The 15,660-nt window shown below is 43.1% G+C and overlaps 1 protein-coding gene across 1 annotated transcript in view; it reads right to left on the bottom strand.

The window, feature by feature from the left end:
* The window catches only part of SMYD2 (SET and MYND domain containing 2), a 275,842-nt gene that overhangs the window by 201,074 nt on the left and 59,108 nt on the right, over positions 1-15,660 (bottom strand). The gene's annotated exons all lie outside the window — the stretch shown is intronic.

Raw genomic sequence — 15,660 nt, 5'->3', positions numbered from 1 at the left:
GATGGTTTGAGGCTGATTACACTTATAACATTTAGTCATGTGTGACTGGTGAATTTTGTGTATCTGGTTTGCTGGTAAGGTGCTGTTCCGTCACTTTTCATGAAAAAGCGTTTTACAGGCCGGAACGGGTATTGGAACATGGTTTCTGTGGATGGTTTGTGGCTGATTACACTTATTACATTTAGTCACATGTGACTTGTGAATTTGGTGTATCTGGTTTTCTGGGAAGGTGCTGTTCCGGGCTGTTATGTTTGGTTCCGGACACTATTTTGGTAGTTAAAGGGTTAATTAATTATTATATCACAAATATTCTTGTTCCTAAAATTGTTCTCAAGAGTCTCTAATACATCCCATTATATTTTAAATCAATTTCCTTCATAAAAGGCCTGTTCCGGCCTGTTCCGTTCCGGCTTTTACACCGTTCCGTTATTATTTTGCTAAAACCAAGGAATACTAGTGTATTATTTGAAAGTCTCCCAGCTAAGATAAACATTAACTTCACATATGAATTTAAAAAAAAAAAAAGCCTGTGATGTGAGTGATTTTATTTAGCAAACCTAGAAGATACACACAGCACAACTTCCAGTGCACATGTTGTACACAATAGACTAAAGAGTTGCAAACATTTTTGTTATATGTCAATAACCTTTATTTTTTTGTTATCAGGATTTATACATTTAGCCACCAATCAGCAGGCGCTACCCAGGTGCTGAACCAAAAATAGGCCAGCTCCTAAGCTTTGCATTCCTACTTTTTCAAATAAAGATAGCAAGAGAATGGAGAAAAAAATCTGAATCATGAAAGAAAAAAAAATTGGGTTTCGTGTCCCTTTAATGATGTGCTCCCAATGATCTATGTTACCTACTGGAGGGTATTAAATTACTTGCAGACAATTACCTTAAATTTGCTATTATTTTCGTATGCATAGTAATTAGTGTTTTGAGTATTTTAATAAAAGCTTGCCACCTTTTAAGTTACGGAAAAAAAAATTACAAAAACTGTACTGTAGGGCAGAAATGTTTAAAGAAATTACTCTTTAATTTGAGAGACAACTTTCTACACTCCCATGGAACGCCCATGTTCAGCCCATTTTATCATTACAAAAAAAAAGCAAAAAAAAAAAAAAAAAAAAAAAGCTAATACTTTCTGTATTTTGTACTTATTTGTTTTTGTTTTTTTGCCATCCAGTGTACTTAAAGGGATAGAAAGGTCAAAATTTTAAATGTGCATGGGTGCATTTCAATATGAAATAGAACCATTTTTGCACCATACTTCCATTGGCAAAACTGCTTCTTGTAAAAGTTATTAATGCTTTTCTGCGGCATACGCACATACCCTGCGAGGGCCCGTGCACCTGTATGCAAACACCACTCCTTTGCAGAGGCGTGGCCTGTATGACACAAATTTTGTCTACACAGACATATACACATCACATCCAACTCTATGTCTGACTACTGGTGCACGGCCCTCACAGGAAAAATAGTAATAACTTATTCGAGAAGCACTTTCGTTAATGGAAGTTTATTGCAAACATGCTTCTATATCTTATTGAAATGCACATTTTAATACCTTTAAATTACAATTAATTCTGTGCATATTTAATAACATTTAAAAAAAAAAAAAATGATAATTTATGCTTACCTGATAATTTCATTTCCATCGAGGGGAGGAGAGTCCATGGCTTCAATCATTACTATTGGGAATTAAGAAACTGGCCACCAGGAGGAGGCAAAGACATCCCAGCCAAAGGCTTAAATACCTCCCCCACTTTCATTAACCCCCAGTTATTCTGCAAAGGGAACCTGGAACAGTAGGAGAAATATCGGGTATAAAAGGTGCCAGAATATGATGAAATTTAGGTCCGCCCAACGGAGATACGGGCGGGAGCCGTGGACTCTACTCCCCTCGATGGAAATTAAATTATCAGGTAAGCATAAATTTTTGTTTTCCATCTAAAGGGGAACTATTCATTACTATTGGTAACATATATACAAGCTCTAGAGGACACTAAATGAAACCGGGAGGGTAAAAAGGCGGACCCTAATCTGAGGGCACCACAGCCTGCAAAACCACCCAAAAACAGCTTCCGCAGAAGCAAAAACTTCAAATTTGCTCCATAAAGGCCTCATTCTTTAAGGCCCAAGACGAAGCCACAGCTTTAGTTGAATGAGCCGTGATCCTCTGAGGCTTATGTCCCGCTGTCTCATAAGCCAAGCGAATCAAGCTCCTCAACCAAAAAGACAAAGTAGCAGCAGAGGCCCTTTGCCCCTTGCGCTTCCCAGAATACACCACAAAAGAGATGTAGACTGTCTGAAATCCTTTGTAGCCTAAAGATAAAACTTCAAGGTATGAACCACATCCAGGTCATGAAGTAACTTCTCCTTTGAAGAAGAAGGGTTAGGACACAAAGAAGGAACAACTATTTCCGGATTGATGTTATGATTAGACACCACCTTGGGGAGAAAACCCAACCCAGTGCGAAGAACAGCCTTATCCGCATGAAACACCAGATAAGGAGGATCACATTGCAAGGCAGCTAGTACACATACTCTGCGTGCCGATGCAATAGCGAACAGGAGGAGAACCTTCCAGTACAGAATCTTAATGTCTATGGAATGCATAGGTTCAAACGGAACCCTCTGCAAAACCTTAAGGACTAAGTTTAAACTTCAAGGCGGAGCCGACTGTCTAAAGACAGGCCTGATTCTAGACAGAGCCTGAACAAAAGATTGGATGTCAGGGAGCTCAGCGAGTCTCCTATGCAACAAGACTGATAATGCCGAAATCTGAACCCTTTAAGGAACAAGTGGCAAGACCCTTCTCTAAACCATCTTGGAGAAAGGACAGAATCCTGGATACCTTCACCTTATGCCAAGGATATCCATGCGTCTCACACCAGGACAAGTAAGTCCTCCACACCTTATGGCAGATGCGACGATTGACCGTCTTCCTTGCCTGAATTAGAGGATCAATCACACCTTCAGAAAAGCCTCTCTTGGCTAAGATTAGGCGTTCAATCTCCACGCAGTCAGCCTCAGAGAATCTAGATTTCGATGTTGAAAGGGGCCCTGTGCCAGTAGATCCCTGCGACAGGGTAACCTCCACAGCGGAGAGGATGATATCTCCACCAGATCCACAAACCATGTCCTCCGCAGCCACAAAGGAGTAATCAGAATGGCCGGGGCCCGCTCCTGTTTGATGCATGCCACTATGCGAGGTAGAAGTGGTAACTGTGTAAAAATGTAAGCTAGGCTGAATCCCCAAGGAACCACTAAGTCATCTATCAGCTCTGCCTGGGGATCCTTGGACCTCGACCCGTATCAAGGTAGCTTGCAATTGAGTCTAGACGCCATGAGATCTATTTCCGGCGTTCCCCATCTGTGACAAATCTCCGCAAACACCTCGGGGTGAAGAGACCATTCCCCCGGATGGAAGGATTGTCTGCTAAGAAAGTCTGCATCCCAGTTGTCCACACCTGGAATGTGAATCGCTGAGAGCGAGCAGTCGTGGGACTCCGCGCACTCCAGAATCCGAGACACCTCCCTCATCGCAAGGAAGCTTCTCGTACCCCCCTGATGGTTGATGTAAGCCACCGAGGTAATGTTGTTGGTCTGGAATCTGATGAAACTGACCAACCCCAGAGAAGGCCAAGCCTTCAGAGCATTGTAAATTGCTCGTAGTTCTAGGATGTTGATCGGAAGGAGAGACTCCTCCCTGCACTACTTTCCTTGTGCCATCCTGGCACCCCACACAGCTCCCCACCCTGACAGACTGGAATCTGTGGTCACAATCTCCCAGGACAGTCTAAAGAAGGATGTCCCCATGGACAGTTGCTCCAGACGAATCCACCAAGAGAGGGAGTTCCGAGTCCGAGCATCCATGGATATCAGCTGTGATTGATCTGAATGATTGCCGTTCCACTGTCTCATCATGCACAATTGAAGAGGTCTGAGATGGAACCTGGCGAATGGGATGACATCTATGCTTGACACCATGAGACCTATCACCTCCATACATTGAGCCACTGATGGGCTTGTGAAGGACTAAACGGCAAGACAGGTGGACACAAGCTTCCTGCGCCGCTGATCTGTGAGAAATATCTTCATGGACAGAGTCTATTATCGTGCCCAGGAACTCCATCCTGTTGCTGGAAAACAGGGAACTCTTTACCGAGTTGATCTTCCAACCGTGAGATTGGAGCAGAAGAAAAAGAGCCCTCAAATGATCCTCTGCGAGGCTGAGCGACGGCACCTGAACTAAGATGTCATCCAGGTAAGGTGCCACCGCAATGCCCCTGGATCTGGCCACTGCAAGCAACCCCCCCAGAAAGGTTGGAATAGTACCCTAGACCCCTTTCTGCTAGGGGTACTGGTACATTAATGCTGAGAGAGGCAAAATCTCTCATACACTCTAGAAAGGCTTCTCTCTTCTCTGGTCTTGAAGATAGGTTTGACAGGAGGAATCTGCCCTCGGGCGGATGGGATCTGAACCCTATCCTGTAACCCTGGGAGACAACTTCTAGAACCTATGGGTCCTGCAACCACATGCATCTGAGAATAGAGATAATCTGCCCCCTACGTGATCCGGAGACCGGTCGGAGGTCGCCCCTTCATGCCGATTTCATCTCAGCGGGCTTCTTGCTCTGCTTAGACTTGTTCCAAGATTGAGCCGGCTTCCAAGATCCCTTGGTCTGGTCTGCTTTCGCGGTTGGTTGCTGGCGCTGGGCCTTGTCCGCACGAAAGGGACAAAAAGTAGATCCCTTAGGCTTAACCTTCTTATCCTGTGGTAGGAAAGCTCCCTTGCCTCCCATAACTGAATCCAATTCTGGACCGAACAGGATCTTCCCTTAAAAAGGCAGGGACAACAACCTCGATTTAGAGGTCATATCCGCAGACCAAGATTTTAGCCACAGAGCCCTGCGTGCTAAAACAGAAAAACCTGACACCTTAGCATTCAGGTGACTAATTTGCATATTGGCATCACAGATGAAAGAATTGGTGACCTCCAGCGCCTTAATCTTCTCCTGTATCTCGTCGATGAATGTCTCCCCCTCGACCATTTCACACAGGGATTCACACCAATATGTTGCAGCTCCAGCGACTGCTGCAACGGCCGCTGCTGGCTGAAAAACAAACCATGTGTGCTGAAACATCCTTCTCAACATGTTTTCCAGCTTTTTATCCATGGGCTCTTTAAACAATGAACTATCCTTGAGAAGAATAGTCATCCGCTTTGCGAGCGTAGAGATAGCCCCATCCACCTTAGGGATGGTCCCCCACAGCTCAAGCTGAGAGTCCGGAAAGGGGAACAGTTTTTAAAAGAAAAAGAAGGGGAAAAGGACAAACCTAATCGCTCCCATTCATTCTTAATAATATTTGCCATCTTAACGGGAACCGAGAAAGACTGAGGGGTACCACCCTGTACTCTTATACCTTGTCAAGCTTAGGAATTGCAGGTTCCTCCAGTATCTTAGGTTCCAGAACCTCCAGAGCAGCAAGCACCTGCCGTAGCAGAAAGCACAAATTCTCCATCCTAAACCTATAACCAGGCTCCTCCGCCCTCAGAGGTTTAGATGACATGGACTCCGACCCAGAAGGGGCCTCCTCAGAGGAGTCGGAGTGGACCTCATCATATAGAGCCTCTGTATCTTCCATCGGCGTGGACAAACCCTGGGCCGGGCCGCTATGATAAACCCTACGCTTGCGCTTAGCAGAACGTGATAAGGCATGGATAACTTTCGAAACCACCGATTCCAGTTGGTCTGCAAAGTCTGACGGACAATGAATCTCTCCCGAAGGAGTAATGGTTGGACCCCGGGGCGCCGCATGTGCAATCGGAGATGAATGTAGGGAACGCACCTCCCGGGATGAAGAACCCTCAGAGGTGGACGGCTCAGTAGTACTAGACATACGTTTATATTTAGATGTTGTAACTTTATTATCGCACGTGGAACATAGTTGAGCAGGCTGATCTACCAGATCCTCCTCACAATAAACACAGGAATGAGACTTTGTTAAGGAGGGAGAATCCTCTAACGCGTCAGAGTCCTCCATCGCTTGCGCTTTTGGGTAGGCTAACTTAATTTACAAAAAGGCACCTTTATACCTCCAATGGCCGGGGCACTCACCTCCTCCTAGGACCAGGACTACAGAAACCACTACGTCTCCTGTGCCACAGATCAACAGAGAAGGTAGATAGACACACCCAGTCATATGGAATGCCTAGCAGAACCGCCCCTGCACTAGCGAAAAACGTGCCAAATATGGCCACGCAAGATTCCCGCAAGTAACCTGAAAGTTCCACACATTGCCAGAGCCTCATCTCGCACATAACGCAGCAATGTCACAAACAATATCATGTATAAACCTCCCCTGTTCAATAATCCCCCTTCCAGGAATATTAACCGTTGATTCTGTAAAGATAAAAAGGCGCCACACTGTGACCCTGTCTTCTATGTTATCATTATTAATAAAAAAATGAAACGATCTTACCAGAATCTACGCCGTGGAACAGGAACACGGCCCTTCAAGTGTGACAGGTTAGTAGCCTCGCTCCTGATATGGACTGGAGTGTAGAAAGCAGGCAGCGAAACTTGTCAACGCTGATTGCTTATGGAGCTGTTAATATGAGTCAGGATGGTTTCGCAGAAAGAACTCTCCCTGCATCTCCGGACTCTAAATTTCGCCCAGGCTCCCACTGAAAGGCTGACAGGACTACTTAAAACTCCAGTCCCAATGTGAAGAGTACTACCCTCCATAAGAGGCTACTCCGAAACTCTGGTACTCCTCTTCAATCCTCCTGTGACGATAGGCAAAGAATGACTGGGGGTTGAGGGAAGTGGGGGAGGTATTTAAGCTTTTGGCTGGGTGTCTTTGCCTCTTCCTGGTGAACAGGTTCTTAATTCCCAATAGTAATGAATGAAGCCGTGGACTCTCCTCCCCTTTAGATTGAAATACGATTTTTAGTGAGACATTTGTTACAGTTTTTGATGCACCTTAACAATACAGTTGTTTTCCTGTGTATTTTTGTGTGAATGCTTCAATTATTTGTTTTGTATGACTTTTAAAATAAAATTTTTATAATGTATGCATAAAATTCCCATACGAAAATACAGTATACGCCTTAGTGAGAACACCCTGTTTTAAAGTAGCTTTAGATAATTCCACCAGGGAAATAAAAGAACTGGCAAGTATTCTTAAATAAATCTTGCCATACCAAAAACCTTTAACATCATTGGGCCCCAAGTACTTGCTTTTGTGTATGGAGACAAAGATTAGATAGAGCATTGAGTATAAAGAGAAACACAAGATAAGGATATATGCACTCTCTTCATGCTCAGCCTATCTGATTGGGTCTAGTTTGAACTAACCAAAAATAAATAAAAAAGGGGGGGGGGGGGTTGGAGGAGAGAAGAAGCTATGTCATATACAAAAATAAACAAAGAATTCTCCATATATATGTTTTACCATATATACATATAGTATAACAAGTCATTTGAAACATATTAAAGGGGATTTTTTTTTTACAGTATACTAGCCCATTAAACGATCTTGTCCACTTACAGATCACATATGTACAGTGTTGCTAATGTTTTTAGTGTATAGATTTGAAGTGCAAAAGAAGCAGTAGGGTATTGTGTATATGTAGCGCCATTGACAAACTCTTACCAAATCTTTACCTCCATTTTTAGCTCTGCTAAATTAGATTTGGGGTGATAGATCTTTGCTTACAAAGTATTATTTTAATTTGTGTACTCAGCCTGTTAACCCCTTAAAGACAATGTGGTGGTGTATGCTTATCCCTAATAAATGGTTTAATGACCATACTAAAGTTTATACAAGTCCAGAAACGTCTCGGCACACAGATCCTTTGGGATCCTTTTTGGTATCAGCTGGGAAATGACTCTCTATGCACTATGAGGACTGATAGATGTTTGTAAAGTGATTGGACCGGATTTATTTACCTATGTTTAAGCACAAAGTCACAAAAGATGCTCAGGCCACAACATCTTTCTTCTAAGGTAATGTGAAAATCCCTTATACAGTACATTATAATAAAGAGCCCATGAGGATGAAGGAAAAAACCCTGCTTTCCACAAGACAGGTATTTGTTAAAGGGACGTGGAATTGAAGCATTGACATGAATATATTACTTCCATCTCCAGAACAACATCAGCGATTCTTTCTAAAAACTGTATTCAGTGAGTGTGCAAAAAAAACAAACTAAAAAACCACCCAAAACTGCAAATTTCTCGCTAATTATTTCCCCCAGACACAGAATTGATGTAGCTATCAAAGGAAGCATTGTCTGTAGCTTAGGAGGAGGACAAATATACAGACTCCTTCAGCTACTTATTATTTAGTTATTAGTGTCTGTAGCTGCACAGGGCTCAGATTTTACAACCGCTAGATGTACTGAGAAAGCTTCTGCTTAACAAGTAAAAAAAAAAAAAATAGCGTAGGCAGAAAACAATTCTAAATATTTTGCAAGACAAGAAGCACTTCGTAAAAAAAATAAAAAAAATTAGAATAAAGCTGCAGGATTGTAAGTGATGGATTAAAGAGACGTTAAACCCTTTTTTCTTTCTTTTGTGATTCAGATAGAGCATTAAAAAGCTTTCCAAATGACTTTATTCTCTGGGTATTCTTTGTTGAAGGAATAGCAATGCACTACTGGCTGAACACATCAGGTGAGTCAATGACAAGCTACCAATCAGCAGCTAGCAACAGCTGCTCCGGAACCTACCTAGGAATGCAAGAATGCTTTTCAACAAGGATACCAAGTGAACAAATCACATTAAATAATAGAAGTATTCAGAGAGGGATTGCCTGTTATTTCGGGGCTGGACTGTACTGTGAAGTCAGGATCAGACTGATAAGCTTCAGGAAAGTTCTCTGTGAAAGGCACATGTTGCGCAAAAAGAGGCTGCTTCTTGGGTGGTAACTAGCCATAGAACAAGCTATTATGCTATTGTTCGTTCCCATGTTGAACGCTTCTCTCTTTTTATTTATGCAAATAATAGAAGTAAATTGCATACCCGAATAATAAAAGTTTATTCTTTACTTTTCATTGTTACTTTACTGTCCTTTTAAATATTAATGCATCAGTTTAACGACCCTTTAAATATACGATTTTCTATGAGAACTCCATAAGTAGGTTAGTAAGTTATAGTAGCAAAATCCCCGAAATCATGTTCACACAAAAGGCTCCATTTATCAATAGCCGGGCAGACAAGGTTCCTCTCAGGAACTTGTCTGATCAGCATTACAGCGAGTGGGCAGCATCTAAAACATTGTTCAAGCAATTGCTTGTACAAAACACTGTAGTATCCAGCACAGGAACCCAGGAAGCAGGAGACCGGCGCAAGTAACTGCCAACTTGCTAGCAATAATATGAAGAACAAACAAGGTGGTCTCCTTGCAAAAAATTCCTTATTTTATTGTGTGACACAATAGACACAATAAAATAAGGAATTTTTTGCAAGGAGACCACCTTATTTGTTCTTCAAGCAATTGCTTGTGCCAGCTGCTCTCGCACAACTAATTGCGCGAGAAAAATATGCTTGTCAATCAACCCGATTGGATTGTGATGATTCAACTCTGTTACCATTGAGGTTGTGGAGAGGCTAAAATCTAATTTTGTAGTTGTACACATCCCTTTCTCAGAGACAAACATCAAACTATTCTCTAACATATAGCAGTTATCCTACCAGAATATAAAAACAAGATTTAAACAAACTTTAACAAATAGTTCCTAGAATTGGATTTATTACTGATCACATTTTGCATTATTTCACATGTATCTATACATCCTCATACCTCCAAACATTAGTGACTGGGTGTCAGGGACTCATGAGAATTATAGGGCATGGTCACCATTTTGTGGTTGGACCTGTATTGGGAGGTGTGGGATCATGGGAGGTTAGTGGGTGTGTCTGGCCAGTCTGTAAATAGGGAAATATGACTGTCTCAGTGGAACTGTGCTCAGAATCAGGGACTGTCCCTCTAAAAATAGAGACATTTAGATTTAGGAGGTCTTCATACCGTCTCAAAAAACATAATTTATGCTTACCTGATAAATTCCTTTCTCCTGTAGTGTAGTCAGTCCACGGGTCATCATTACTTATGGGATATTAACTCCTCCCCAACAGGAAGTGCAAGAGGATCACCCAAGCAGAGCTGCTATATAGCTCCTCCCCTCTACGTCACACCCAGTCATTCGACCGAGAACCAAACGAGAAAGGAGAAACTATAGGGTGCAGTGGTGACTGGAGTATAATTAAAAAATTTAGACCTGCCTTAAAAAACAGGGCGGGCCGTGGACTGACTACACTACAGGAGAAAGGAATTTATCAGGTAAGCATAAATTATGTTTTCTCCTGTTAAGTGTAGTCAGTCCACGGGTCATCATTACTTATGGGATACCAATACCAAAGCTAAGTACACGGATGACGGGAGGGACAGGCAGGATCTCTATACGGAAGGGACCACTGCCTGAAGAACCTTTCTCCCAAAAACAGCCTCCGAAGAAGCAAAAGTGTCAAATTTGTAAAATTTGGAAAAAGTATGAAGAGAAGACCAAGTTGCAGCCTTGCAAATCTGTTCAACAGAGGCCTCGTTCTTAAAGGCCCAAGTGGAAGCCACAGCTCTAGTAGAATGAGCTGTAATCCTTTCAGGAGGTTGCTGTCCAGCAGTCTCATAGGCTAAACGTATTATGCTACGAAGCCAAAAGGATAGAGAGGTAGCAGATGCTTTTTGACCTCTCCTCTGTCCAGAATAAACGACAAACAGGGAAGAAGTTTGTCGAAAATCTTTAGTTGCCTGTAAATAAAATTTCAGGGCACGGACTACATCTAGATTGTGCAGAAGTCGTTCCTTCTTTGAAGAAGTGTTAGGACACAATGATGGAACAACAATCACTTGATTGATATTCTTGTTAGTGACTACCTTAGGTAAGAACCCAGGTTTAGTACGCAGAACTACCTTATCTGAATGAAAAATCAGATACGGAGAATCACAATGTAAGGCTGATAATTCAGAGACTCTACGAGCCGAGGAAATAGCCATTAAAAACAGAACTTTCCAAGATAACAGCTTGATATCAATGGAGTGAAGGGGTTCAAACGGAACACTCTGTAAAACGTTAAGAACTAAGTTTAAGCTCCACGGCGGAGCAACAGATTTAAACACAGGCTTAATCCTGGCCAAAGCCTGACAAAAAGCCTGAATGTCTGGAACTTCTGACAGACGCTTGTGTAAAAGGATGGACAGAGCTGAGATCTGTCCCTTTAACGAACTAGCAGATAAACCCTTTTCTAAACCTTCTTGTAGAAAAGACAATATCCTAGGAATCCTAACCTTACTCCATGAGTAACCCTTGGATTCGCACCAGTGTAAGTATTTACGCCATATCTTATGGTAAATTTTCCTGGTAACAGGTTTCCTAGCCTGTATTAAGGTATCAATTACTGGCTCTGAAAATCCACGCTTTGATAAAATTAAGCGTTCAATTTCCATGCAGTCAGCTTCAGAGAAATTAGGTTTTGATGTTTGAAAGGACCCTGAATTAGAAGGTCCTGTCTCAGAGGCAGAGACCAAGGTGGACAGGATGACATGTCCACTAGATCTGCATACCAGGTCCTGCGTGGCCACGCAGGCGCTATTAGAATCACTGATGCTTTCTCCTGTTTGATCCTTGCAATCAAACGAGGAAGCATCGGGAAGGGTGGAAACACATAAGCCATCCTGAAGGTCCAAGGTGCTGTCAAGGTATCTATCAGGACCGCTCCCGGGTCCCTGGACCTGGACTCGTAACGAGGAAGCTTGCGTTCCGGCGAGACGCCATGAGATCCATATCTGGTTTGCCCCAACGTCGAAGTATTTGGGCAAAGACCTCCGGATGAAGTTCCCACTCCCCCGGATGAAAAGTCTGGCGACTTAGGAAATCCGCCTCCCAGTTGTCCACTCCTGGGATGTGGATCGCTGACAGGTGGCAAGAGTGAGACTCTGCCCAGCGAATTATCTTTGATACTTCCATCATCGCTAGGGAACTTCTTGTCCCTCCCTGATGGTTGATGTAAGCCACAGTCGTGATGTTGTCCGACTGAAACCTGATAAACCTCAGAGTTGCTAACTGAGGCCAAGCCAGTAGGGCATTGAGAACTGCTCTTAATTCCAGAATGTTTATTGGAAGGAGACTCTCCTCTTGAGTCCATGATCCCTGAGCCTTCAGGGAATTCCAGACAGCGCCCCAACCTAGAAGGCTGGCGTCTGTAGTTACAACTGTCCAGTCTGGCCTGCTGAAGGGCATCCCCCTGGACAGATGTGGCCGAGAAAGCCACCATAGAAGAGAATCTCTGGTCTCCTGATCCAGATTCAGCGTAGGGGACAAATCTGAATAATCCCCATTCCACTGACTTAGCATGCACAATTGCAGCGGTCTGAGGTGCAGGCGTGCAAAAGGAACTATGTCCATTGCCGCTACCATTAAGCCGATTACCTCCATGCATTGAGCCACTGACGGGTGTTGAATGGAATGAAGGGCACGGCAAGCATTTAGAAGCTTTGTTAACCTGTCCTCTGTCAGGTAAATTTTCATTTCTACAGAATCTATAAGAGTCCCCAAGAAGGGAACTCTTGTGAGTGGTAAGAGAGAACTCTTCTCCTCGTTTACTTTCCACCCATGTGATCTCAGAAATGCCAGTACTAACTCTGTATGAGACTTGGCAGTTTGAAAGCTTGACGCTTGTATCAGAATGTCGTCTAGGTACGGAGCTACCGAAATTCCTCGCGGTCTTAATACCGCCAGAAGAGAGCCCAGAACCTTTGTAAAGATTCTTGGAGCCGTAGCCAACCCGAAGGGAAGAGCTACAAACTGGTAATGTTTGTCTAGGAAGGCAAACCTTAGATACCGGAAATGTTCTCTGTGAATCGGTATGTGAAGGTAAGCATCCTTTAAATCCACTGTGGTCATGTACTGACCTCTTTGGATCATGGGTAAGATTGTCCGAATAGTTTCCATCTTGAATGATGGAACTCTTAGGAATTTGTTTAGGATCTTTAAATCCAATATTGGTCTGAAGGTTCCCTCTTTTTTGGGAACCACAAACAGGTTTGAGTAAAACCCTTGTCCGTGTTCCGACCGCGGAACTGGATGGATCACTCCCATTAGTAAAAGGTCTTGTACACAGCGTAGAAACGCCTCTTTCTTTATCTGGTTTGTTGACAACCTTGAAAGGTGAAATCTCCCTTGTGGAGGAGAAGCTTTGAAGTCCAGAAGATATCCCTGAGATATGATCTCCAACGCCCAGGGATCCTGGACATCTCTTGCCCAAGTCTGGGCGAAGAGAGAGAGTCTGCCCCCCACTAGATCCGTTACCGGATCGGGGGCCCTCACTTCATGCTGTCTTAGGGGCAGCAGCAGGCTTTCTGGCCTGCTTGCCCTTGTTCCAGGCCTGGTTAGGTTTCCAGCCTTGTCTGTAGCGAGCAACAGCTCCTTCCTGTTTTGGAGCAGAGGAAGTTGAAGCTGCTCCTGCCTTGAAATTACGAAAGGCACGAAAATTAGACTGTCTAGCCCTGGGTTTGGCTCTATCTTGAGGCAGGGCATGGCCTTTACCTCCCGTAATATCAGCGATAATTTCTTTCAAACCGGGCCCGAATAAAGTCTGCCCCTTGAAAGGTATGTTAAGTAGTTTCGATTTAGAAGTTACATCAGCTGACCAGGATTTTAGCCACAGCGCTCTGCGTGCCTGAATGGCGAATCCGGAATTCTTAGCCGTAAGTTTAGTTAAATGTACTACGGCATCAGAAATAAATTAATTAGCTAGCTTAAGGGTTTTAAGCTTAAGTGAAATCTCATCTAATGTCGCTGAGTCAAGGGTGTCTTCCAGAGACTCAAACGAAAATGCTGCCGCAGCCGTGACAGGCGCAATGCATGCAAGGGGTTGTAATATAAAACCTTGTTGAACAAACATTTTCTTAAGGTAACCCTCTAACTTTTTATCCATTGGATCTGAAAAAGCACAGCTATCCTCCACCGGGATAGTGGTACGCTTAGCTAAAGTAGAAACTGCTCCCTCCACCTTAGGGACCGTTTGCCATAAGTCCCGTGTGGTGGCGTCTATTGGAAACATTTTTCTGAATATAGGAGGGGGTGAGAAAGGCACACCGGGTCTGTCCCACTCCTTAGTAATAATTTCAGTAAGTCTCTTAGGTATAGGAAAAACGTCAGTACTCGTCGGTACCGCAAAATATTTATCCAACCTACACATTTTCTCTGGGATTGCAACTGTGTTACAATCATTCAGAGCCGCTAACACCTCCCCTAGCAATACACGGAGGTTTTCCAGCTTAAACTTAAAATTTGAAATGTCTGAATCCAATTTATTTGGATCAGATCCGTCACCCGCAGAATGAAGCTCTCCGTCCTCATGCTCTGCATATTGTGACGCAGTATCAGACATGGCCCTAGCATTATCAGTATACTCTGCTCTCATCCCAGAGTGATCTCGTTTACCTCTAAGTTCTGGCAATTTAGACAAAACTTCAGTCATAACATTAGCCATGTCTTGTAAAGTGATTTGTAATGGCTGCCCTGATGTACTTGGCGTTACAATATCACGCACCTCCTGAGCGGGAGATGCAGGTACTGACACGTGAGGCAAGTTAGTCGGCATAACTTCCCCCTCGTTGTCTGGTGAATGTTGCTTAACATGTACAGATTGACTTTTATTTAAAGTAGCATCAATGCAATTAGTACATAAATTTCTATTGGGCTCCACCTTGGCTTTTGAACATATTGCACAAAGAGTTTCCTCTGTGTCAGACATGTTTAAACAAACTAGCAATTAGACTAGCAAGCTTGGAAATACTTTTCAACTAAATTTACAAGCAATATGTAAAAACGTACTGTGCCTTTAAGAAGCACACAAAAACTGTCACAGTTGAATAACAATGAACCGGATTAGTTATATAAACCAAATTTAGCAAAGGATTGCACACATTAGCAATGGATGATTAACCCTTAATATCAGAAAAAAACGTATAACAATTGACAATATAAGCGTTTTTATCACAGTCAAGCACAGTCTCACAGGTCTGCTGTGAGTGATTACCTCCCTCAAAACTAGTTTTGAAGACCCCTGAGCTCTGTGGAGACGTCCTGGATCATGCAGGGAGAAAAAGACAGACTGTGACTGAATTTCTGATGCGTAGTAAAAGCGCCAAAATAGGCCCCTCCCACTCACACTACAACAGTGAGGGAAGCTCAGTAAACTGTTTTAATTTAAAACAACGACAGCCATGTGGAAAATAAAGCCCAAAACAATTTTCACCAAGTACCTCAGATAATTAAACGATTTAACATGCCAGTAAACGTTTAAAATCTAATATATGAAATGTCATTAAAAAGCCTGCTGCTAGTCGCTCCCACTGCAAGTTAGGCTAAAAGTTATATGCATACAGTATTTTCCCAGTGAAGTGCCATTCCCCAGAAATACTTAAGTGTTAACGTATATACATGTCAGCCTGATACCAGTTGCTACTACTGCATTTAAGGCTGTACTTACATTATATCGGTATTAGCAGTATTTTCAAAGTCAATTCCATTCCTTAGAAAATAATATACTGCAACATACCTCTTTGCAGGTGAACCTGCCCGCTG

Source organism: Bombina bombina, chromosome 4 (genome assembly GCF_027579735.1).
Source record: "Bombina bombina isolate aBomBom1 chromosome 4, aBomBom1.pri, whole genome shotgun sequence".
In the NCBI taxonomy this organism is placed as follows: domain Eukaryota; kingdom Metazoa; phylum Chordata; class Amphibia; order Anura; family Bombinatoridae; genus Bombina; species Bombina bombina.
Note: the sequence above shows the minus strand (reverse complement) of the source record. Positions and strands in the feature narration are given on the sequence as shown.